Below are 27,379 nucleotides of genomic sequence, written 5' to 3'. Positions count from 1 at the left end.
GAATCTTACTTATTTTATCAAAGGAACGTTAAAAATATGAAAGTCTGTCACCAAAAAAGGGGAACATCATTTTAATCTTATACTGAAAGCTCCCGATAAATAATCGCGTCTCAGACACTGTACCTACAGTATATATGAAGCAGTTTCGAACCTGCAAACTGTACCTACCTATATATGAAGGAGTTTCGAACCTGCGAACTGTACCTACCTATGTATGAAGGAGATTCGAACCTGCGAACTGTACCTACCTATATATGAAGGAGTTTCGAACCTGCAAACTGCACCTACCTATATATGAAGCAGCTTCGAACTTGTGAACTGTACATACCTATATCCGAAGCAGCTTCGAACTAGTGAACTGTACCTACTTAATCTAAAGCCGCTTGGAACCTACAAAATGTACCTTCTTATATCTAAAGCCGCTTCGAACCTTGCAGAGAATTAAACACAAACACACACAGGCCCTCGATGCTATTAGCATTCAAGAAGGCATTCGAAATCACTGCTGTTTGCAGTAAAATGGACGTAAATACCTTTAAGAAGGAAGGCCCGCTTTTTCATGTTTGTAATGCCCTCTTAAAAAGTGGGATGGGGTTGGGTGTGGTGGTGGTGGTGGGTTGTGGAGGGGGTGGGAGATAGGTTGCTTTCTTCAGCTTCTGAGTCTGTGAATAAATCTGGATTCGATGGGTTATCTCTCTCTCTCTCTCTCTCTCTCTCTCTCTCTCTCTCTCTCTCTCTCTCTCTCTCTCAGTGTCTGCCTGTGTCTGCCTCTCTCTACTCTCTCTCTCTCTCTCTCTCTCTCTCTCTCTCTCTCTCTCCCCTTCTTTCTTCCTCTCTCTCTCTCTCTGACTGCCTGTCCATCTCCTCTCCCCCCTCTCTCTCTCTCTCTCTCTCTCTCTCTCTCTCTCTCTCTCCATGTATGCAAATGTATCATTCACACAGACAGAACAATTAGGAGACACATTCAAACCCAAATTCAAGGAGTGATATAGAGAGATTCTCTTTCCCCTCCAGGATTCGAACGTGAGTGAGGAAGACCAACAGTTACGCACCAACCCAACACTCCATCACAAAGAATAGTATAGGACTTCCAGACTCAACTTCGTGCCAGGCTTACTCACGATAACTTCATAATCGCCAAGTATCATTCTAATAAGGGAAACTGTTATATTTTGGGGGAATAGTAAATAATATTTACTTACCTACCACGGTTCACGTAAAAGATGGCCATAGTCCCTGAGGAAGAAAGGAAATTTCTTGAGAATTATGGGTTTTATTTGCATCAAATTGTATTTTTTTTTTTAATGAATGCTTTAGGTTGAGAGAAATGTGCGGTTGTTAGCTTTTGAGTAGTCCTACGCATGTGGATACATTTAAAAAATATACACACAATATATATACTGTATATATATATATATGTGTGTGTGTGTTTGTGCGTGTATGTACATATGTTTTTGTCACTCACACACCTATATATGTATGTATGTATATATGTATGTATATATATATATATATATATATATATATGTGTGTGTGTGTGTGTGTGTGTGTGTGTGTACAATGTTTGTGTCACTTACACACCTTTATATGTATGTATGTATGTTTATATATATATATATATATATATATATATATATACACACTCACAAATATTAAGCCACAAATATCATCTTACTATTGAATTCACCACACATTGGGAGTGACTCACACCAAAGAGGAACTATAATTGATAAGTGCGTCTGCTCCAGCCAGGATTCAAACCGTGGCCTGGTTTAGATACAACGACAGAAAGTGACTTTGACCACCCACTAGGCTATCAATAGACATATACAGTAAGTTGATGGCTACTCCACCATGATAACTGACTGGTATGTTTGTAATACATGGTTCACCAATCTTTTGTAATAAGGTTTATTTTGTCTTCTGATATAAAGATCTGATTCATGACAAAATTGCAGTACCTGTCAAGAAATCAGATCTCAGAGGAGGTTACGATTAAATTTGAAGCCATAAACTCAAAATGCTTTGTAAAGTTTAATTAACTTCCGTAACATTATTTTATGCATTTACCGGAAAAGCGTTAGTCTTGGGAAGTGAGGGAAGTATTCTCTCCTCAGGTACTGGGATGAGGACGGTAGTTACCCTCTTTCCGGTGTTTTTAGGAAAAACTTTACTTTTTATCCCAGCAATGCTCATTAGTTTGTTGATGAAGATAATAAAATTATAGAAGTTTTAATTTGCATTTATTAATTTATTTTCGTAAAATGTGAAAAACCCATTTTGCTTTAACCAAATTTATGTTCTTCCTGAATTAAGACAAACAGCTTCGATGATTACTGTCAGTGTACTTATTTTTATTATTATCTTTATTATTATTATTTCTGGTATTATTGCTGATGTTGCTTGATGACACACATGCATACACAAGTCTTCAGGGATGAGACTGCTAGCCTCACGCCCTTTTCTTGTGTGTGTGAGAAAGTAAAAGTCTACAGTTGTGTCCAATATGGTTTATTTTCCAAAATGGAGCAGACCTTTTGAGCTGTGTCTGAAATACTGCTGAATGGTCCGCTGTTCAGACAAATGAAATATTCAGTGGATTTTCACTTTTAGAAATTCCTGTCATGGTTGGAACTATGTCTTTTAAACATTGCAATATATATATATATATATATATATATATATATATATATATATATATATATATATATATATATATATATATATATATATATTTATTTATTTATATAAATGAGGACCTCATTTCAAATGAATTGTATCTAGGGAAGATTTTTATTTTAAAAAAGTTACAAGCTATAAACGACTATCTGTCGTGATCGTCTGGTAGCCGTCTCCCAGCCGATGAGGGCAGAAAGTCCTTGAAAGCTTGTAACTTTTTTTAATAAAAAAAATTCCCCTAACATACCATCCTGTTTAAATGAGACCCTGTTATTAATAATATAATATATATATATATATATATATATATATATATATATATAGTATATATATATATATATATATGGAAAGACAAAATATATATACTGTCGTCCTTTATAAAGGACGAAAGAGTCGAAAGGCCTCGCATAGTGTTTCTCTTTCCTTCGTGGATTTTGTCTCTATATATATCGCGTTCCATATTTTCGTGATTCAGTTATACATATATATATATATATATATATATATATATATATATATATATATATATATATATATATATATATATGAATATGTATATATATAAAACATGTACACACAAACACACACATATACAGTATATATATATATATGGAAAGATAAATATATATATATATATATATATATATAAATATATGGATATATATATATATATATATATATATATATATATATATATGACTGTCGTCCTTCACTTAGCAGACTGAAGAAATATAAAAGTTACACTGGAATAACGAAAGAAGAAGGACAAATGACGAGCCCTCTGCAGCATTCCACCCCAGTGTTTCTTATCCCCAGGGTATAGCCTACACTGGATTTTGACATCTCACAGTTATACATTATTCATCGTTTCCATAAACTAATCTGTGATTCAGTTATACATATATATATACATATATATATGAATATATATTTATATTTATGTACATATATAAACATGTACACACAAACACATGCACACATAGACAGTATATATACATAAATATATATATATATATATATATATATATATATATATATATATATATATATATATATATATATATATATATATTTATTTATGTAATTTAGCCACCTACCAACTGTGACTTTTTAGATTGAATAAATATTACGCCAAACAAATTCTAAACTTAAATTAATAAACAACACTGGAATAACTTAAATACACAGGCAGCATAAGAAGGACAAATGACGAGCGCCTAATGCACTTATTCCCCAGAGTTTCAAATTATCCCCAGGGCTCATAGCCTACACCCCGCAAATTTTCCAGACATCTCACAGTTATAGGCAACCATCTACGTCCTCAAGCACAGGTTCCTACCAGTACCGACGAAACTGTGTTTACACGGCAACCATCTCGTATCCAAGAAACGTACTGACGTCCTCCTATAATCACGTCTGCCCTCCAGAACCTGGCTATTGCTGCTATAACCTGGCTATTGCTATATAACCTGACTTATGCTGTTATAACCTACTGACGAAGTCTGACGCCATCCATCAGACGTCATATATAAGAAAATATAAAGGAGGCAATAATATATATAACAATCGGCAAGCGATTGTTCCTATACACATGTTATATACTGAAAGGCCTTACCTTCCAACTGAAAGACCTGGGTTTCGATCCTGATGTGAGTCAGAAATGTATTTCTGTTCCACACGTGACTGTGTGTTGATTATTTCAATCATATTCACTCGGAAACGATCATTCGAATGAAATGCTGTCAACTGGGTCGTTGCCGAGTCGGGAAATTGGGAAAAACACGCTGGTATGCACGGCAATTAGCCTGCCCAGGTAATTCCTTGGGCACAGTGGTACTCAGGTTCCAACTTATTTTATGACTTGCATGGCCTGGTTGGCAGCAGCCTTGCCTTTCAGTTGGAAGACCTGGGTTCGATCTTGATGCGACAGCGCTTCTGATTCAAGCGAACTTTTATCCATTTTTCAGAAGATACTTTAAGTCCTCGTCCGAACCGTAATTACTAATGTATGTAAGGCGTTGCAAGCTCTCGAACCAAATGTGTTTGAAACCTCTTCCTAATTTGCATGTAGAATTGTTAACCATTCTTCAGGTGTGAGAAAATACATCTGACTGTATATAGACGTCTAATGTCAAATGTTACTTCTCCGCCCGCAAGAGTTCTTGACCTGTCAGAGATTTTGTGTCAGTAATCTTACGGGCTGCTCTATGAGTAAGAGCCCGTGCTGGCATAAAGCCAACTAATCAAAAACAACAACGTGTCAATAAATTAGAAGTCCTTGAACCTGCTTCTTACTTGCTAGCCGCCTCTGTATAGACCATTTCAGCAGTGTCGCAGTTACAACTAAAGATGTCTACTGTTCAGGTAGGCGAGAGTTACTGTATATTTCAGTTTTCCGTTTAGAGATTAAACCTGATCAGGCATAGTTGTGGACTGTTACTCTCTCTCTCTCTCTCTCTCACACACAGACACACACACACACACACACACACAATCTGCTAGGGTCAAGGAAAGGTCGAGAGGCGCGCAACTTCATCCCTGAATCCTTGTGGTTGTGGGTCAGTGTTACCAGATCTCATTTGCCATTTGATGCTAAACTCTATATGAAATTATGCTAAATTTATCACAATTATGCTAGTGGGATGACAAAACTATGCTAATTTTATGCTAACTTATCATTATTTTATTTTCACAGAAAATACAAATATATAACATAAAAATACAATTGGCCATTAATAAACATTTGAAATTTCTATTAGAGACGTGTCCAGAAGATATTGGATTTGGATATAAAAAAAAGTTATCTTTTTTACGAAAAATATGAAATTAAATCAACATGAAATCACAGACACGGTCGTTACAAAATAAACTTGATTTTCGCAAAAGCATTGATAAACAAATAATAAAACTCACTCTTCTTCAAACCGATAATTTAAAATGGTAGGGGTACATAACACCAACTAAAAGCTTTCCTTATTAAATACGAACTAAATGTGATAAGTTGATAACCCTATTTATTGTAAATATCCTTGTTTTCGGACCTCAGAGTGTCCTTGGAAGGATTAAATTTGGTGCAGTCACCTGCTTTCTTGAATCCTTCGCTGCACATTAGTTCATTTTGTTAATGAAACATTTGGCAGTCTGCTTCGTTTTTCATTTTTTTTTTTAAGTTTATCATGGAGAAAATACGCTTACAGTTTGCCTTTGATATGGGAATGGTGGGCAAGGTTCGGGAGAACTTTGAGAAATGGGATATTTCCTACTTTGATAAACTTTAGCCCAGAATGACTCTGTGTCGATATTTTCAGAAAGACAACTGTCAATCTTTATCCAAGTCTTGTTGTTCATACTCAAAAATTATATTTGGGAGTTTTTAAAAAAATTTCAAAAACATATCTCAGTCCCTACCAAATTTGTAGGATCAAGAACGGAATGTCAGAATTTGATCAGTTAAGGGTTGGAGACGTTTCTTTAATTGTGCTGCTTTTCAAATGATTCTGTATTTATGCCAAACTTCACAAAATTATGCTAAAGGGGTCGTTATGCCAAATATTGTGCTAGGGAATGAAATTTACCTCAGATTATGATAAAAGCATCAAATGGGGTTAGATCTGGTAATACTGTATTGGGTGTGCCTTCTAGCAATAATAATAATATAAAATAATAATATCACACTCGCATGAGTCACTAAAATGGTGAAGAAATCCACAATGGTGTCACTTGTTTTGTATATATTTTTAATATATATTTACACTGACACCATTGTGTTTTTCTTCACGAATAATAATAATAATAATAATATGAAGGGAGTAGACCCAAGTTTCAAACAGGTCTTATTAAAAAGGATGGCTGTATTATGCGAATTTATCTTATATAGTGTCTTTTCTATCTTCCTTATGATTCGGAATAATAATAATAATAATATTATAAATCACTGAAGCTCTGTAGATGTCGTTTGCCTTAATTCAAGAAGGACATAAATTTGGCTGACACTGACATACGCTTTCACAGTTTACAAATATAAACTTATAAATTCAGATTTAAGCCTACATATTTCCGTTATCTTCATCAACAAACTAGTAGTGAGTATTGGCGCGATACAAAGTAAAGTGTTCCCTAAAAAGATTGGAAAAGAGGTTAACTGGCATCCTCATCCATGTACATAAATAAAACCTCCCCAGTTCCCGGGAAAAGTACTTTTCAGCAAATATATGTTGCTATTGAGATTTGGTAAACATTACAAAACATTTAGGGTTGGCTGACTTCAAATCTAACTACAGCAGTTTCTGAGGCCAGAATTATGCATAGGTTTCACAATTCTGTCAGGAACTAGGTCTTAAATTTAGAGGGCATTATAATTTATAACAGAAATCTAGTTTCGAAAAATGGTAGAATAGTTACATTGTCGAAAATGGAACCATATATAAATCCCACACTAGTTCAAGAATACACGGAAGACCTCCAGATTCATGTATAGGTCTAACCAGTGTAGCTGATCAGGTTGTGGCATTGATAACATGAACTCTGTGGATATAGTCCTTAGGAACTACATTTAATTTACTGGTAAAATTAAGTGAAGCAGTTCTTGAGTGCTGTGTAAAATGAAAGCTTGGAATCAAAGATAACACAAAGTATTATCAAATTAACAGAAACAAGAAGTCCAGTGCTGCCTGCGCAGAGCGAATGATGAAGTGGGGATAACAGCAAGAGACCAGTGGAATGTTAGAGCTTCAGACATGCTGTCGTTCAGTTTCATATCCCACTAACTACACCACTTCTTAATCCAATACAGATCTCCTTCAGAGCAAATAAAAATTTCACTTTACAACTTTAGTGGGGCTATATCTGTAACAAGAGTAGCATCATCTGCACAGTGTTGCTTAGTACTATTTTATTTTTGAGCTTGAGAATCATTTCATGAATAAGAACTATTAATAAATGCCCCAGAACTACACGAGATGAGTATGGGATTACTAAAACCTAAATCAACACCCCCTGTATGTTTCTGGTCGATAAACAAACAGAGAATAAGATCATGTCGTCTCTAATAACTGTCTTTAGAATTTCATATTCAACATTCCTATGGTTAACCGATTCCAAAGTAGCACCGAAGTTGGTTTTGAGTGTGCCCAGACACTTACACATTGTTTAATCTGTTGCTGATGTAACTAGTTAGTCTAAAAACCTAGAAATTTTAGGGACTACTGGATATATGAGATGATTTTGAAGCACAACTGGTTTACATAGAATCTGATCTTCCAGACTCTGAGAATCCAAGTCTCAAGTTGGGTCCTGCTAATATAGTTCAAGTTACATGACAAAACAGAAGGAGGATATAGACTTCATATCTGAATTTTCTTGAGTAGATTGTTAAAAAAAAAAAACAAATTTGAGCAGAGGATGAGACAAGCAAGAAGGTAGTTTGAACACTCCAACCAGTGTTGAATAATAACATACTGTCTACAATTACCCCGAAATTAATGTATGGACCTGAGACACAGTACAGGTCATCTGTGACTTACAGGAAGTCCAGAGCACTTGAAAATAAAATTTTGAGAAGGATTTTATGACTTGAGTGGCAGGACGGAGCAGCCAATGAGAGTCTGAGAGATGTAACTTGGCTGGAATCATTTGATCAGACTGCTCCGAAGGAAGTGGATGGAATACATTTAACATAAAGAAGAACTGGAGCAGGATGCACTAGAGCGGACTTTGAAAGGAGTACATGAGAGGAGTAGGCCTAGGCAAACATGGCTGACTACAGTGAAGAGGGAAGTGGAAATGGTATTGTGAGGTGACCTGGCATAAGTTGCCCAAACATGAATTGAGTAACTGGAGACCCATATATAACCTGGGATACACAAGGAACTGAAAGACTGGGGTAGTGTTATGAAACTTGAATTGGGCAAGACAAAAGCTGGGTAAACTCAGAGTGAGTGATACACTTCAAGGGTACAAAGAATAAGGAATTTACTCTCATCACCACCTGATAATACACACTTTCATCACAATTTTGAATATTCCAACTACAAATGAAGGAGGAACAGAGATTGGAGCGACCAGAAATAAGGATGATAAGGTGAATTTTGGGGATTTCACTGGGTACAGGGCTAGAAAAGGAAGAAATTAGAAGTGTGAGAGTGGCATCGATTACTGATATGACAACTGAGCGAGATTGAGATGGTTTGGGCATGTGGTGAAGAAGAGTGAGGAGGAAGGAGTGTAGAGGGCTTGGATGGAACCTGTCAGGGGTAGAAGGTCGAGAGGAAGGCGAAAGATTAGATGGAGTGATAAAGAAGGGTTTCAAGATAAAGTAGTTGTAGAAGACATGGTTAAGGCAACAGACCCCTTAGCTTAAGGATAAGAGTGGGGATAAAGAAAAGAAGAAGAAGGAAAAGAAGTAGAAGACTCCTGCATCCAACCTCTTAAGAAGTTGTATAAAGAAGAAGACACCAGTGAAAATTAAAGATCCGTTTCATAAGTCTTGTATGAAAATAATTGGAAGAAATATTCCCTAGACCCTGTCAGAAAAAAATGATACCGATAGAAATAAATTCCCAATAGCTAGACAAAATATTGCTAGTGAGCCTTGCTTTGTTGATTACCACAAACTACAGTTCACTTGGCTACTGAAGTCTTAGGTTTTACAATGAAGATTATTGTCCCTTGGCAACCTAACATTAAGAAAGTGGACGAACTGTTGACTTGTAGGTTGCCAAGCACGAAAATGAAACCCCCACAAGTTGGAGGCCACAGGAATATAACCCTCAGGCTTGTTGGCCCTAGCTGATGCCATTTTCCTCATGAATGGTTCTTTATCTCTCAATATCAATTTGATATAGTTAGTTCCCCTCCACTTTTAATTGTCTGTGAAACTAAACCATTCTCCGTGTGCTGTGTATGGTAGGACATAAACTTCACATAACATAGCCCATGGCTCCTAAATATTCTAGATAACGAGAGAGGATTCCATCTGAAATCTGAAATTTTGCCAAGTGAGAGACCTGTGCCGCTTTTACCAATCTTTCTGGAGCCCAGTGATAGTACTACTGACCATTTTGCATCATATTTAACCTCGTTCCTCCATTTGTAATTTAATGGTGGATTGTGGACTTCCACTGACATTAATCCATTTTGCTATAAGATTCGTGAAAATTGAGCGTCTACATTCCGAAGACAATATATACCTCAATAATACTAATGCTTACTGATAACTAATTTGTAAATGCGCCCACCATCAGAGTCTTATAACTGACAGGTTGCATTGGAAACCACACCTGCTATACCGCAGTGAGTTATTGCCGTCAGTGCACCTCACATGGTACACTGTAGTCATTACTGAAGGGTTGTGCAGCATCACTTCGGCCCCTATCTGCACCCACTTTTTATCTTTTTACTTTACTTTCATTCCTGTCCCTTTTTCAGTCTTGCTCACCAACCATTCAAACTCTTACTTTTCAGAGCAACTGAGGGGTTTTCTCCCAGTTCCACCTTCAGAGCCTTATGCTCCATCTGCTCTATTTTCTGGATCTCTTTACCTTTCTGTCCAACCACTCCAACACCCTCTTTTCACTGTGCCCCAGTGCTTGGTTTGACAGTCTAATAAATTCATAAGATTAGTAAATTAAATTAAAGCACACTGGTTATCTTAAAACTTCTAAAACTTTGTGGTTGAGATGCTCCATTTCGTTGTTCAGATTTAGATCATCACCACTCACTGAGCATTAGTTCTAGATGGTACGAAGAATCACCAAATAGCTGTGAAAGTTCCCTCATCTCCAAACTTGAGAATTACTTCTACTGTGGTAGAATCCCCTTTAGGTAAACCGACTGATTTACATGAACTAGCATCACAGCTCCAATACTTATGTCCCATAATTTCCTAAGATGATTATCATCATTATAATTATAATTATGCATTATGTGAACTCAATCTTAAAGAAGTAAGCCAAAGGCCTTTTACTCAGTTACCATCATTCTCGAGGCAATGAGTGTAAGTCGTTCAAAGCTCCCTGGAGCCTGGAGGCATTATTCCAAAAGGAAATTTAGTTCTGATGGTTTAACTCGTTCAAAGATATATAATTTAATGGCTGAGATTTATTCCGCTTACAGCAGCCTGTGACCGTTTAATTAATCCACTGAATGCTCAAGTTTTGCAAGGAAAACTTAAAGTTAGGTTAGGTTAGATTACACTGTTAGGTGGGTTGGGTTAGGTTAGGTTAGGTTAGGTTACCACACTGACTACTCAGCTCTTTGAAGAAAGCATGGCTTCTTTGACAAAACTTATTCCTTCTTGGTGCTTGCTGGCACGGTTAATTTGTCAATGAACTTGACAAACTAAAAATCTGTCTTTTTTTTGGCATGTTCCTAAGAACGGCGACAAAGCCGCCCTCAAAAAAACATTCCTTGTTCTTTGTTGTTCTTACTATTACTAAAACCAAAGTCCTGTAGACTATTCTTAGCGGTCACTCTCTGTCCCTAAAGCATCAAGAAATTCAGGTTCCTATTCCTCCAGCGACCTCAAACATAACTAGAAGATTATTAGCCTTCTAATTGCTGCGTTCCTTCCAGTGCATCTCATGCTGTAGGCATTACTCAAGGTTCTTTGCTGCGTTCCTTCGGCTCCTAGCTGCAACCCGTTTCATTCCTTTTACTGACTCTCCTATCATATTCTCCCTCTTCCATCTTACTTTCCAACCCTCTCCTAGCAATTGACTCAAAGTGCAGCTGCGAGGTTTTCCTCCTGTTACACCTTTGTACCCTTTTACTCTCAAATTTTCCTTTCTGCGTTGAATGACCTCGTAGGTCCCAGCACTTGGCCATCAGCCTAAATTGTATATTCTATTCTCTTCTGTTAATAATCAACTCCTTAAAATGACATCACACACAATCAACTGTATATGTTTGGGATTATTATATTCTAGCTTAAAGGCTCTAAAAAAAAAAAATATATATATATATATATATATATATATATATATATATATATATATATATATATATATATATTTATTATTCTACTCACCAGGTGTCCAGTAGAAAATAGCCATAGTGTCTGAAAAGAAGAAAAGAAAAAACTTTTAGGATTTAAACACAAAATTGTGATAATAAAACAAATGAAGGAATTCATATCCAAAAATAAACTTCCCCTGAAGCCTAACAGAAATAAACTGAACGAAACACGGGAATAAAGTAAGTTGCATTTCTCCCCACTCTGTAGTTTTAAACAAGATTAGGAAGAGATTGATACAAGTTTATATGTATCTGGAAAAAGGGTAGGGTCTAGCAACCTCACCCCAGAGATTTGCAGAAAACTTGAATGCTAACCTTCTGGAGTTACCTTAAACCTTTATATATATATATATATATATATATATATATATATATATATATATATATATATATATATATATATATATATTATATATATATATATATATATATATATATATATATATATATATATATATATTTCTGACTCACATCGGAATCGAACCCCAGGTCGTTCAATTGAAAGCCAAGGGCGCTACCAAGCAGACCACACCAGTAGCACCCTTGCCTTTCACAACTGAAAGACCTGGGTTCGATCCTGATGAGTCAGAAATTCATTTCTGTTCCACGTGTGATCGTGTGCTGATTACCTCTATCATATGTATATATATATATATATATATATATATATATATATATATATATATATATATATATATATATATATATATATATATATAATATAAGAGAGAGTCGACTAGCTACCTGAAGATTGCCGCAGTCATGTACTGAAACAAAACTTATGATTGTACCCATTCCATTTTACTGTACATACCAGGGCATATCAAGCATTCGCAGCGCAAACATACACATTTATAACTATTATTACTTGCAATATCTTCAACCATGCCCTCAAACGCTATTCCGTTGCCCGTAATTCTCTCGCGCGCAGACGCAGGACCGTCCAATTAGAAAGAATTTATGAGAGATGAATCCCATAGATTTCTCGCGTCTGTGAGGTTGAAAGCGTTTTTATAGTTGGTTATGGAGACTTATAAGTAAAGTATGGTGGTTGAAATTTTAAATTAAGGTGATTAGATTATATGAATGTAATTGTAAATTATGGTGATGAATTTATAATATAATTGTGAATCATGGTGATAAGATCATAAGAATATAATTGTGAATTATGGGGAAATAATTTCATAAGAATATGAATGTGATTTATGGTGATAAAATTATACGAATGTCATTGTGAATTATGGTGACTGACTCATAAGAATATCATTGTGAATTATGGTGACAAAATCATAAGAATATCATTGCGAATTATGGTGATAAAATTATAAGAATATAGATATGAATTATGGTGATAAAATTATAAGAATATTATTGTGAATTAATGTGATAAATTTATCATATAATTGTGAATTTTGGTGATGAAATCATAAGAACATAATTAGTGGATTATGATGATAAAATCATAAGAATATCATTGTGAATTATGGTGATAAAATTATAAGAATATAGATATGAATTATGGCGATAAAAGTATAAGAATATTATTGTGAATTAAGGTGATAAATTTATAATATAATTGTGAATTATGGCGATAAAATCATACTAATATAAATGTGAATCATGGTGATAAAATCATAAGAATATAAATGTGAATCATGGGGATAAAATCATCAGAATATAATTGTAAATTATGGAGATAAAATCATAAGAATATAAATGGTTATGAATATAAATGTGAATTATGGTGATAGAATTATAAGAACATAATTGTGAATTATAGTGATAAATTTATAATATAATTATGAATCATGGTGATAAAATCATAAGAATATAAATGTGAATTGTGGTAGTAAAGTCATAAGAATATAATTAATGAATTATGGTGATAAAATCACAAGAATATAAATGTGAATTATGGTGATAAAATCATAAGAATATAACAGTGAATTATAGTGATAAAATCATAAAAATAAAACAGTGAATTATGATGATAAAACCATAAGAATATAATTGTGAATTATGGTGATAAATTTATAATATAATTATGAATTATGATGATAAAACCATAAGAATATAATTGTGAATTATGGTGATAAATTTATAATATAATTATGAATTATGATGATAAAATCATAAGAATATAAATGTGAATTACGGTGATACATCATAAGAATATAATTGTGAATTATGATGATAAAATTATAAGAATATACATATGAATTATGGTGATAAAATCATAAGAATATAACTAGTGAATTATGGTGATAAAATCATAAAAATATAATTAGTGAATAATGGTGATAAAATTAAGAATATAAATTGTCAAATATGACGATTAAATTATAATTATATAGTTGATGTAAATTATAATAACATGATAAACTGTTTTTGCATAAGTTATGGTCGATTACGATTTAAATTACAATAAATCATACTCAAATAAACAAATTATGAATTATGATTCAAAATTGTAATGGCATGAATTATCGTGAATTATTTTTCAGTTTATATTAATAATTCTCTAACATATAGAATATAATAATAAGAATTTTAATATAAATCATTAAGATTTATATCATCACAGAAACCATTCAAATTATGATCATTAATAATTGTACAAATTATAACCAGGTATATAATATAATTAATTTTAATATTCTAAGCCAGAATATAAGATGATCACTGGAAATGAAATAAATAAAAGTGATTTTGATCAAAATATTACGATAAGTTGAGTTATAATGATTTATCATGATTTATATAAGAAATTATTCTTTTAGATTTTAATGAACTGTAATAATCTAGAATGTAAATAATTAGAACAATCTACGATATATATATACTGTATATATATATATATATATATATATATATATATATATATATATATATATATAATTCCCCTTTTCAGTAGTCATTATGTTTCTCTGATATCCACATATTCATTTTTCCTGTGTGTAGCATCCACTGGCCCAAACAACTCAGAATTTTTATTATAAGCTCCTTGGGGTTGAGATTTCATTATCATGGACTGGCAACCTACAAATAAGAAATCTGATGAACTTTTGATGTATAGGTTGCCAGCGCATGATAATGGCCTTTTTTTAACACTTTCACCATCTCACCTGCTTCTCCTTCGTCCTCATGTGATTTGAAAATGAGTCACACCTTTCTTGAAACTATTTTCTCCCTTCCTCTCTACAGAACCAAACCACCTATACTAACCTTGTTATCTCTTTGGGATCCCTGTATCTCTCAACCTTTCAGTCCTTGTTAACGCGTCTTTGTTATGTCTTTCAATCCTCTGTGGACGTTTCAGCCTTATAGCTTCTGCCATTTGTAAATCATTTAATTCAATCACATTTCACTTCTGTAAGGAGGAGTTGGCACAACAATCCCTTCGTACTTTCCAAGTCTATTCCATTACCTCTTCTATCCAATACATTAAGTAGGAATCTTGCTACAGCTATTGTATGGGTCACTGTGTTTTCCAGTGGATTCGAATCCTTGCGTGAATAGGCAAGTATTTATTTCATTCCCGAAATTTGGAATCGGAATTGTCGGTGGAAAAACGTATCTTGAGATTACATGGCATCGTGAATTTAAAATTCCACTGAGGAGGATGACCCACTATATTCACATGACTCTATTAAATATAATCAGTAGGTTCTATAGACATTCAAACATTTTCACCAATATGTGCAACATCTATTCATTGTCACCAAGTACTACCGTATCAGCCTTACAAATTCAGTCACTTCACAGCTCATTTATGAGGCTTTTTTATTCTACAAACTTGCAATTCATTAAAAAATAAATCAATTTTTAACTGGTTATTTAAACACCACTACTTTAAAAGGGTGAAAAGATCTAGCTAAACAATTTTACAAGTATGTAAGGTTCTGGTCAAACAAGTCTACAAGAACTGAAAGATCTGGTTAAACTACCTGACAAGACTGAAGAGATCTGTTTAAACTACTTTATAAGAACTGAGAGATCTGGTTAATTTATTTGACAAGAATCAAAAGCCCTGTTTAAACCACCCTACAAGAATTGAAAGTTCTGGTTAAGCTACTTTACAAGATTGAGAAAATCTGGTTAAACTACTTGGCAATAAACAAAAGCACTGTTTAAACTACTCAGTAAGAACTGAAAGATCTGGTTAAACTACTTTACAAGAATCAAAAGCTCTGTTTAAACTACTTTACAAGAATGAAGAGATCTGGGTAGACTACTTTAAAAGAATCAGAAGCTCTGGTTAAAACACTATAAGATTCAGAAGATGTGGCTAAACTACTTCACTAGAATCAAAAGATCTGGCTAAACAACTTTGCAGTTATTGAAAGCTCTGGTCAAACTACTTTACAAGGATGAGAAGGATGAAGAGATCTGGTTAAAATACTTCAGAAGAATCAACAGCTCTGGTTAAACCACTTTACTAGAATCAAATGATCTGGTTAAACTACTTTACAAGATTCAATTGACGTAGCTAAGTTACTTGACAAGAATCAGAGCTCTATTTAAACTACTTTACAAGAACCAATAGACCTGGCTAAACCACTTTGTGGAACTGAAAGATCTGTTAAACTACTTGACAAGGATGAGAAGGACGGAGAGATCTGGTTAAACTACTTTACAAGAATGAGAAGATCTGGTTAACTCACTTAACAAGACTGAAAAGATAAGATTACTCACCCTAGACAGCCTGGATTACCCTAGCCTAGTGGGTTCTAGCTGACGGCGACGATTCTGCAACAGAAGAGAAGATATTGTAATATCTCAGTTTCCTTGAATTGTACAGTACTACACTGTACTGGTCAATAAGTGTTTAGGACAGATTTACAGAAGAATTTCATATTGTAAATCTTTACTTTGATAAAATTTACCAAGTTTGAAAGTTTCTAGGAAGCTATAAACTATGTACAGATTAGATTCTAAACTGTATATCTTTAGGCTCAGAAAAATTACCAAGTTTGAAAGTGTCAATATAACTATAAACTATAACTGGCGTATAAAATGTGTCAGCCTGATGGACTAAATAAGAGCGATTTTAATGCAGCTTTGAACCTTTATTTATTTATTTATTTATCTATCTATTTATTTATTTTGCTCTTTTTCCACGTAGCATAGTATTTCGCTTCAAGATGACACCAGAATGCGCATCACAGCATGAATGATAAGTTCACATACAGCGAACAAAGAAAATATTGCTTCTTGTACCTGTGGCTTAGGGACAGACAGGATTTGCAAGGACCAAGTGACTGAAGGGTTAACTATAAGGAATATAAGTGATACTATGTCAACTTGAGTGCAACATTCCAAGTTACAAAGCTTTGATATTTCCCCACTTAGCTGTCCAACTTCTTCAGCTTTTCCTTGATCGAATGTGCACCTACTGAAGAACATGTAAGAAGCTTCGTAGCTTTGTCAAATTCGAGCTAATGTAACTTCGCTGATAATCTTTACAATGAAAACTTTCAGTCATGGCAAGGCGCTGTGATGTTCTCAAGAAATTGTATGCTAGCTGTGTTTTGGTGCCCCCCCACCTCCATCCAAACCTAACTTATAGAATGAAAATTATGGTAAAATTATTGATTTATTAAAAATTATTATTAATTCTGCTTGTTAGACTATCGAGTGGGCTATTTGTCTGTCCGTCCGCACAGTTTCTTTCCGCTCTCAGATCTTAAAAACTACCGAGGCTAGAGGGCTGCAAATTGGTATGTTGATCATCCACCCTCCAATCACAAAACATATCAAATTGCATCCCTCTAGCCTCAGTAGTTTTTATTTTATTTAAGGTTAAAGTTGGCCATGATCGTGCGTCTGGCATCGCTATAGGTGTCAACAACACAAGCCACCACCGGGTCACGGCGGAAAGCGTCATGGGCCGCGGCAGAGAGTTTCATGGGCCGTAACTGAGTTTTCATACAGCATTATACGCCGTACAGAAAACTCGATTGTGCCAAAGATATACTTGGTGAGGATTGTAGCACTGTTCCCTTAAATTTTCAAGATAGTCTGAGGATTGTAAACTCCACTTTTGTATTTTCATCTTCCAGTCCGGGGTCAACTTTTTCTTAACCTTTGTCCCTAAATAAGTTTGCAGACAGAGGTATCTTCATCAGTGCTTCACCAAAGTAGGGACATACCGTCTCGACAATATCTTATATCACCGTCAATTTTGACATTACTGGTAGACCTAGAACAATAATATTGACTATAGAATATAGACAGGAAGACCTGCTACTGTCCAGAAGAGGAAATATCTAGAATTATTTGCGAATATTTAAAGCACGAAGTAAAAACATAGGCCTATTTTTGTCAGAATCACCTCAAACGTTAAAAATGGCGTTGAAACAATCGTTCTGACTTGTGTTTTCCCTGTTTTTCGTCAATAAACAACGCAACGCGAGCCACAGTAGCATAGAACAGAGAAGAGAGAGAGAGAGAGAGAGAGAGAGAGAGAGAGAGAGAGAGAGAGAGAGAGAGAGAGAGAGCTAGTTGCAAGAAAAATGGAACAACTGAAGCCGAACCGAGGTGCCATTTTTATACCGAGATAAACGTCATTGCGAATATATATTTCTTTCTCTGAAGAATATCCTTCTTCACACCGTATTCCTTCTTCTCGGCCTTCTCTGGCCTTCACCTGGGAAAATATGCGGTCAGAAGCGGCCTTCTTGACCTTCTTTTTTCCTTCAGACACTGAGAAAAGAAGACAAAAAAAGAAGTTAAAATAAACAAACCTTCCCCTTCAGGTGAATGAATCGGTTTTGGGTGACCTGAAAGGTACGCTCAGGTAATCTTTGCCTTGGGTAATTTGCTGCCCAAATTGTTGAACTGTGTATGCTGTCATTAATAATAATAATAATAATAATAATAATTTTTAATTAAATAATAATAATAATAATAATAATAATAATAATAATAATAATAATAATAATAATAAATATTTTGCAACAGATATTAATGATAATAATAATATAATAGTAAAAAATTTATTTTACACTAAATCCCATTAATTATAATATTTTTTGCTAAAAATATACTGAAGGAAAATATCACCAGCCAATCAGAAGCGAGATAGAAGCTCCTGCGATATCAGCTGCGGGAATTTACCGTCAGCTCAAAAATAAAAATCTTTTTTGAGTCTCTATGGACCTGGATAGTGATTTTATGTAACCTGGTGGTCAGTCGATTGTGCTCGGTTGCAGCCACGGCAGAAAGTGGCTGGAGGCTAGCAACTTCATCCCAAAAGGCTATTGGGAAGCAGAAAAATGTGTACAAGTGATCAAATATTTCAGTTAGTTTATATTTTCTGTCATTTTGCTGCTAGTTTCGTTTAAGTTTTGCAAAATATTTACTAAATATTCTCTTCTCCATTTGTCGACAAAATTTTTATGTGCTAATATTGTCTATTTGTCGACAAAATTTTTATATGTGCTAATATTGTCTATTTGTCGACAAAATTTTGATGTGCTAATATTGTCTATTTGTCGACAAAATTTTGATGTGGTAATATTGTCTATTTGTCGACAAAATTTTGATGTAACTCGACAAAATTTTGTATCAATAAACTGGGCCTATTGTTCTAAGATTTTGTCGCCAAAATTGGCCAAATTTTGTAGCTACAAATGGCTGTTATATGTCAAATTTTCCGCTAAAATTGCTGTTATATGTCAGATTTTGTCGTTAAAATTGGCTAATCGGCGGAAAATTTTTTCACTGAAATTGGTCACTGGTGCAAACTTTTGTCGCTAAAGCTGGCAAACTGGCGAAACACTGTCGCTAAAATTGACAATTAGGTGTAAACTTTTGCCACTGTAATTGGTTGTTATATGTAAAATTTTGTCGCTAAAATTGCCTATTATACATCAAATTTTGTCATTGAAATTGGCTGTTATATGTAAAATTTTGTCGCTAAAATTGGCTATTATACGTCAAATTTTGTCAATGAAATTGGCTGTTATATGTCAAATTTTGTCGCTAAAATTGGCTATTATACGTCAAATTTTGTCACTGAAATTGGCTGTTATATGTAAAATTTTGTCGCTCAAATTGTGTATTATATGTCAAATTTTACCTAAAATTGGCTGTTAAAAATTATGTAAATTATATATGTAAAATTTTGTCCACTAAAATTATCTATTATATGTAAAATTTTGTCGCTAAAATTGTCTATTAAGAGTAAAATTTTGTCGTTAAAATTTACTATTAAGTGTAAAATTTTGTCGTTAAAACTGGCTATTAAGTGCAAAATTTTGTCGCTAAAATTGGTAATAATGTGTCCAATTTTGTCGCTAAAATTATCTATTATATGGAAAATTTTGTCGCCAAAGCTGGGTATTGTATGTCAAATTTTGTCGCTAAAACTGGGTATTGTGTGTCAAATTTTGTCGCTAAAATTGGCTATTGTATGTCAAATTTTGTCGCTAAAAATAGCAATGGTAAATTAATCTATATGACATATTGAAAATCAATTTATATGACGTATTGAAAATCAAGAGGGCCACTCCGGGCAACGGAATGAATTTTAGAATTTTAGAAAAATTCTAAACGCAACGGAGTGAAACCATTTAAAAAATATTTTCTCTCTCTCTCTCTCTCTCTCTCTCTCTATCTCTCTCTCTCTCTCTCTCTCTCTCTCTCTCTCTCTCTCTCTCAAATATACATATAACCATTTTTTCGCCGTTAACTGATTGATTGAGCTGATCTTGAAAAACTGGCGTCGCAAACATCATGATCGTCGAAATATGGGAACAGAAAAAATAGATTCTTTATCGTAAGTTCACGCCACCTCTATAATTCGTCCGATCATTCTACAGAATCGACATTATTCTATTTAGAATGACAGACTCCGTTATTTACTTTCAACTTTTCGTCATTTTGTAGTGAAAGTCTTTGTGAATTCTACAAAATTCCCTGTAGAACGGAAGCCTCTACAATTGACGGTCTGTATTTATTTAGTCGCCGTCTTTTCAATATTTTGTAGTTATGGAATTTTGAATATTTTGTAGCTAAGCGACGTTTCGATATTCTGCAGTTGGCTGAATTTCCATTATTTTGTAGTTAAAGAGTTTTCAATATTTTGTAGTTTACCGACGTTTCAATATTTTGTAGTTTACCTTCATCCCAATTTTTTGCAGACATACGTTTCAATATTTTGTAGTTCGCCGACCTTTCAATCAATGTAGTTACAGGAATTCTCAATATTTTGTAGAGAGAGTCCTTGAAAATTCTACAGAATCCTATTGAAAAAGAAAGCATCCTTAGTTCGCCGTCTACATTTCATAATTTTGTAGCTAAATCATCTACAGATCCTACAAAATTCTTTAGAGAAGCGGCAGGCTTAAATTCACCGCCAACAATTCGCAGTTCCCCGTAGTTTCAATATTTTGTAGCGATAGCCCATTTAGACCTACAGAATTCCTCTCAGAAAAGAATAACCATCCTTATTTTGTAGTGAACGTCTCTACAAAATTTACAACATTTCTTTTAGAAAGTATATAACGCCGTTCGCCGCTACTTCATCGTTTTGTAGCGAATTTCTACAAAAATCCTACAGCGTTCTGCTGTAAATGAATCAGCTGGCATAATTTTAGAGCAAAAAGTCTCAACAGATTCTATAAAATCCCCCTTAGGACGGAAGACGCTAATTTACCGTCACTTTTTTGTAGTTCACCGCCATTTCATCATTTTGTAGTGAAACCCCTACGAATTCTACAGACTTCCGGCCAGAACGAATCCAGTCCCCATTCTGTAGTCACCCTCTCTGCTAATTCTACAGAATTCTACATAGGAAGAGATCTTGAGTATTTCAGCGTAATTGCACCACTTTGTAGTCACATTCCATACAAATCCTACAGAATTCAGGTAAGGACAAATCACTATTGTCATTCTGTAGCGACCTCCTCTACAGAATTCTTCGTGGAACAGAAGATTTAAAAGTTTACCGCAAATGTGTCGTAAGTTACCGCCGTTTTATCATTCTGTAGCGAAATCCTCTACGAATCCTACATAATTCTACTCCGAACGAAACCATGCGTTAGTTCACCTCCAAAATTTTGTAGAAAACCTACAGGATTATTCTCAGCGTTCTGTAGTAGAGTTTTCCATACCGCCGCCGCGTTTTATGTAGAATTCCTACAGAATTCCGCTTAGAACAGAATCCTGTGTCAGGTATCGTCCGGTATTTTGTAGAGGAAGTCCTGTTTTACCATCTGCATTTTGTAGAATTCCTACAGAATCAATCACAGGAGGAAAAACCTTCTGTTATTTAGTTTTCTTATTTTGTAGTCAAAACTGGCAGTCGGTATTTTGTACACAGCCGGCAGGATCGTTTTGTAGGAATCCTACAGAATCCAGGCTCACATTTCTACAGAAATCCCGCAGAACTCAAATTTACCGCTAACTTCTGTCGAAAGCTTTAAATGACGTCTACATTTCGAACCCAAATAAGCGATCGACATTTTGTAGAAACCCCTAGGGGATCCGGACTCAAAATTCTACAGAAACCCTACAGAACTCAGACTTACCGCTAACTTCAATCGAAAACTTTAAAATCGAAGTCGACATTTCAACCCCGACAAACCCACAGAATCCTGAGTCAAAATCCTACAGAAACCCTTACAGAAACACTACAGAAATCGTACATAAATCCTACATAAATCCTACAGAACTCAAACACCGCCAACTTCAATCGAAAACTTATAGTTCGAAGTCTCTACATTTCAACCCCAACAAACCCACGGAATCCAGAGTCAAAATCCTACAGAAACCCTTACAGAAATCCTACAGAGATCCTACAGAACTCGAGCCGAGCTCTACAAAACCGTCATCGCCCCGTAGTGACCGCGGTTTTGCGATAAACGTGGCCTTACGGGTCGTAGGTATGAATGCGGCCGAAATACCGATAAGCCCACAAGCGGCCGTCGGTCGGATTTCGTTTGGGGGGATGGTCCTATAGTTTCCTCTTGGGATTTGGGGAGGGGGAGGGGAGGAGGAGGGGTGTTAGAGACGATGGGTCAAATTCACATAGGTTAAGTATGGCCCACCTGCCGAAATTTTTACGGGATTTTTGTATGGGAATAATGTGTTTTGAGACATTTTTTTATTTTCAGCTTTTTTTCATTTTTTGAAGTTTGGAATTTCCGAGGAAATTCTATTGTAAAAGATTACATAGAAATTTATATGCATATCTATATATCTATATATATATATATATATATATATATATATATATATATATAATATATATATATAAATATATATAATATGTATCAAAACACATCAAAAGAGTTTGCAAGAATGTAAAATACTTAAAATTCCTGAATTCCTTCGACAAAAATAAATAAAAAATTTTTTACTAGCTTAAGGGATTTATGAATCCCAGATTTTTTTTGTCTGAAATATAATCCCGCTGAAATCTGATCGTTTTTCTAGTTAAACTGATATATTTCACCATAATGAAGTTATTATTATTATTATTATTATTATTATTATTATTATTATTATTATTATTATTATTATTATTATTATTATTATAATAATAATTATAATAATAATAATAATAATAAGAAGAAGAAGAAGAAGAAGAAGAAGAAGAAGAATCACTGGATTACTGTAATAATTATCGAAAACGAAATTTATAACTAAGGCGAAAATTATCAGCTAAGCTCCGCACCGCCCGCCCGGCGTCACTGACCACGATACCCGCGACGCCAGATAATTTGCAGCCTTTCAATCAATCAGTCGCTTGCCTCGTGGTCCAGCGGTAATGTTTATTGTTAGACCGTTCAACTCCTTCGTCTTCATCGGGTCTGGGCAAAAGAGAGAGAGAGAGAGAGAGAGAGAGAGAGAGAGAGAGAGAGAGAGAGAGAGAGAGAGAAAACCAGGCGGTAAAATGTACAGAAAATTGATTAATGAAAATATTACAAAAGAGAGAGAGAGAGAGAGAGAGTCAAAATCAGACGGTAAAATTAAAATGCAAATAAAACTGATTAGTGAAAATAAAGAGAGAGAGAGAGAGAGAGAGAGAGTCAAAATCAGACGGTAAAATTAAAATGCAAATAAAACTGATTGTGAAAATAAAGAGAGAGAGAGAGAGTTAAAATCAGATGGTAAAATGCACAGAGAACTAATGAATGGAAATATTACGAAATAAATAAATAAAGAGAGAGAGAGAGAGAGAGAGAGAGAGAGAGATATCCCTAACGACAGACAGACAGACAACCGTATCCAAAACTCACGAAGGAGCCGTTGCCTAAAACTCACGTTATAGCGAGCCGCACTTGAATCAAAACTCGCTCGTATAGGCGGCCGTATCCGAAAGGTACCTTATGCGGAAAATGCTGTATCCGAAATTGATACCTACCTTAAGTCACGACTCCTCTACGGCCGTATCCTGAGGCTGAAAACTAGATTCCTATAGTATCGTTTATAAAAAAAAAAAAATCCTATAGCTCGTATCCTACCCATCCTTTTAAAATAAAACCCGTAAGAATTATATTCACGCCGTATCCTAAGATTTCTGGGAGGCCAAAACCTAGTCCTATAAAATCTTTTATATCAATCTCTTAAAATAAAACTCATTAAAAAACCACATGTCGCCGTATCCTAAAGTTCCTACGAGGCCAAAAACTAGATTCCTATAGGATCTTTTATAAAATGTCCTGTGAGCCGTATCCTACCCACCCCTTAAAAGACAAAACTCGTACAAAACTCGTCTCCCCAAAAACTCACCGTCGCCGTCTTCTGCGCCCTCCTGCAGCGGGAATCCTTTAAGGCAACGTCCTACGAGGAATGAGGATGAAGTAGTAGGGTTTTGAGGAGGAGGAGGAGGATGGGGAAGAGGTCCTGCAGAAGGCGTAGTAGTAGTAGGAGGAGGAGGAGGAGGAAGAGGAAGAGGAGTTTAGGATAGATCAAGATGCCCTGTGGACGACTTGACCAAAATGCCTCTCCTGCTTCTTGTGACTCGGAGAGAGAGAGAGATCGAGAGAGAGAGTAGACTGACAGACAGACAGTTCTACGGAGAGACAGATAGACAGGGGGAGAGACAGAGAGAGGGAGAGAGAGAGAGAGAGAGAGAGAGAGAGACGCGCTCGCTCGCTGTCGCAACTGTCGAAGGAAGAAGCTTGGCGGAGAGCGCGCGCGCGGCCAGACGAGAGTCAAACGGGGAACTGTGTCGTGAGTATCGCCAACGACCCTGTTACGTCTCCCTCTCTTTCTCCCCCTTCCCCCTTTCCCCTTCCCCTCCCTCCTACCACTTCCCCGAGACGCCAGACCCCTCCCCCACCTCCCCCCGGGTGGGTGGGGCGGGGGCTGCACTGCGCCAGCGCAGTTCGCCTTGAAGGAAAATATGACTGTTCATGATCGAGAGAATAAAAGCCGATTGGAGGCGTTCTCTTTTTTTATTATTTCTTTCCTGGGGGACGGGGAGGGGGGCCGGGACCACCTTAGTTCCGTTGCCTGTTTATTGGGGATTTGTAAGTGCTTCCGTCTTCGTCCTCTTTCCAACAATTTTTTAAATATATTTTTCTCATTTCTCTTAATCTTTTTTTCCTAATTTCCAGAAATCTTTATCTTTCTTAAATTTCTCAATTATCTGTTCAAGTTTGTCGATTTTCCTTCGAATTTATCGGATTATTTATCAGTATTTCTTTTTCCCGTTTGTCATTTTTTTCATTCTTCTGAATTATTATTATTATTATTATTATTATTATTATTATTATTATTATTATTATTATTATTATTATTATTATTATTAATCTGGATCAAATATTATTATTATTATTATTATTATTATTATTATTATTATTATTATTAAAAAGAGAATTCGGCGCATGATTGATTGGCCTCTGTCAACTGGCGTCGCAGAAAATGACCCAAATCTTTGATAAAGGTTCGAATCCTGTGTTGAGACGCTATTGATAGACTGGTTAGCTGAAACTGGCGTCGCAAAGGCTGTGGGTCTTTTAGGTACCTGCAGAAATGTAGAAACTGACCAACATCTAAATAATAAAATTGACAAAAGAACAGAGATTCGAGTCCTGACTGAGACAGACCGGTTTAAGAGTTGGTTTTATAAGCCTAGTGTATATGATGGTTAGTTAACTGTGGTGGGTCATAATCAGGAGGGTATGAGACCAGCGACTTCATCCCAAAAATTAGAGGCATTGTGCTTGTGTGTACCCATATATTTCTTTCTGTGTGTAACAGCTTCTCTCTCTCTCTCTCTCTCTCTCTCTCTCTCTCTCTCTCTCTCTCTCTCTCTCTCTCTCTCTTACACTGGACTCCCAACGTCTGTTACGAGTTTTAACCCTGAATTTTATCAGGTGTTTTGGATGGCGTAAAATGGAGAGAGAGAGAGAGAGAGAGAGAGAGAGAGAGAGAGAGAGAGAGAGAGAGAGAGAGAGAGAGAGAGAGAGGCAACCAATTCAAATCTAAAATCCTCATTTCGGAGATGAAATTTAAACAAATCATTTTTAGGTTAATTTTAGGACCCATACTTTTAAGGGGAATAAACATTAAATCTATCAGAGATATTTTAAAAATATGAATATAAAAAATATGAAGCTTCCTAAATTTAGTGTAGTGCTTTAAAATACTCAATATATATATATATATATATATATATATATATATATATATATATATATATATATACATACATATATATTAAAGTAGGTTTAGTACTTTTAAGTTAAAATATTACTTAAAATTTTAGACTTTACTTAAACCAAAAGTTCCTTCTCAAGAAAGATAAAAAAAAAAGGCATTTTAAGATTAATCTCTCAACAAGTAGATAGACAGATAGATAGATAGATAGATAGATAGATAGAAGTAAACAAATAGGCATTTGGTAACAATCAAACTTGTGACAAAATGATTAGTTAATTGTAAATTATCTTAGCGTCAAAATTCTCTCTTTCTCTGTGTGTGTGTGTGTGTGTGTGTGTTTGTACGTGTGGTTGTGAGTCCGTGTCTGTCTCTCTCTCTCTCTCTCTCTCTCTCTCTCTCTCTCTCTCTCTCTCTCTCTCTCTCTTTGAGGTCCTTTTGGCAGGAGCCCGAGCTGTGCGCCATCAGATAAAGGCGACAGTCTTTTGTTCGGCGGTCCGGTGATTACCGCGTTTCGCCGTCAGAGGTCACTACTGATAACAGGAGAGGAGAAAATGGAAGGCTGATTTATTCGCTTATAAGTTTGTCCAAGTTGTCCCCGGCGAGGTCTTGTTCTTTTCGTGTTTATGTCTCGTACCGCTCTCTCTCTCTCTCTCTCTCTCTCTCTCTCTCTCTCTCTCTCTCTCTCTCTCTCTCTCTCTCTCTCTCTCTCTTTAGGCTCTTAAGCTTATCAAAACCACGAAGTCACTCTGGTCTTATCTTTATGACCTGTTAATTTATTTCTCACAATGTGTTCTACTCAGTTAAAGGTTTCAGCCCTTAAAAATAAACTGCTCTCTCTCTCTCTCTCTCTCTCTCTCTCTCTCTTATTTATATACGACATCTTGAGGTCAGGAGCATTATCGGAGCGGATATTGAGAGAAACGTCAGCTTCTTTGACCTTTGACCCAACTAAGGTCAGTCTAAAACACAAATAGAATGTAAAAGGTTACTAAAACTTACAACATACCTTATGCCTCTGGAGGAATCGGCGGCTGATAAGGAAGAGGTGACTGTATCGTCAAAATTTGAC

The 27,379-nt window shown here is 35.2% G+C and overlaps 1 protein-coding gene across 9 annotated transcripts in view; it reads right to left on the bottom strand.

Moving 5' to 3' along the window:
- Positions 1–24,876, bottom strand: part of LOC136855869 (lachesin-like) — a 112,431-nt gene extending 87,555 nt beyond the window's left edge. For 4 of the 9 annotated variants that reach the window (XM_067133264.1, XM_067133267.1, XM_067133260.1 and 1 more), the window contains exons 1-4: positions 24,433–24,873; positions 16,387–16,440; positions 11,705–11,734; positions 1,203–1,236 (exon numbers count right to left, since the gene is read on the bottom strand). The gene's annotated coding sequence lies outside the window, so the exon portion shown is untranslated. Of the gene's footprint in view, positions 1–1,202; positions 1,237–11,704; positions 11,735–16,386; positions 16,441–24,432 lie in introns of all 9 variants that reach the window. The other 5 variants (XM_067133268.1, XM_067133261.1, XM_067133265.1 and 2 more) reach the window with 4 other exon arrangements.
- Positions 24,877–27,379: the final 2,503 nt, after the last annotated feature.

The sequence above is a fragment of the Macrobrachium rosenbergii genome, chromosome 33, assembly GCF_040412425.1.
Source record: "Macrobrachium rosenbergii isolate ZJJX-2024 chromosome 33, ASM4041242v1, whole genome shotgun sequence".
NCBI classification, from domain to species: domain Eukaryota; kingdom Metazoa; phylum Arthropoda; class Malacostraca; order Decapoda; family Palaemonidae; genus Macrobrachium; species Macrobrachium rosenbergii.
Note: the sequence above shows the minus strand (reverse complement) of the source record. Positions and strands in the feature narration are given on the sequence as shown.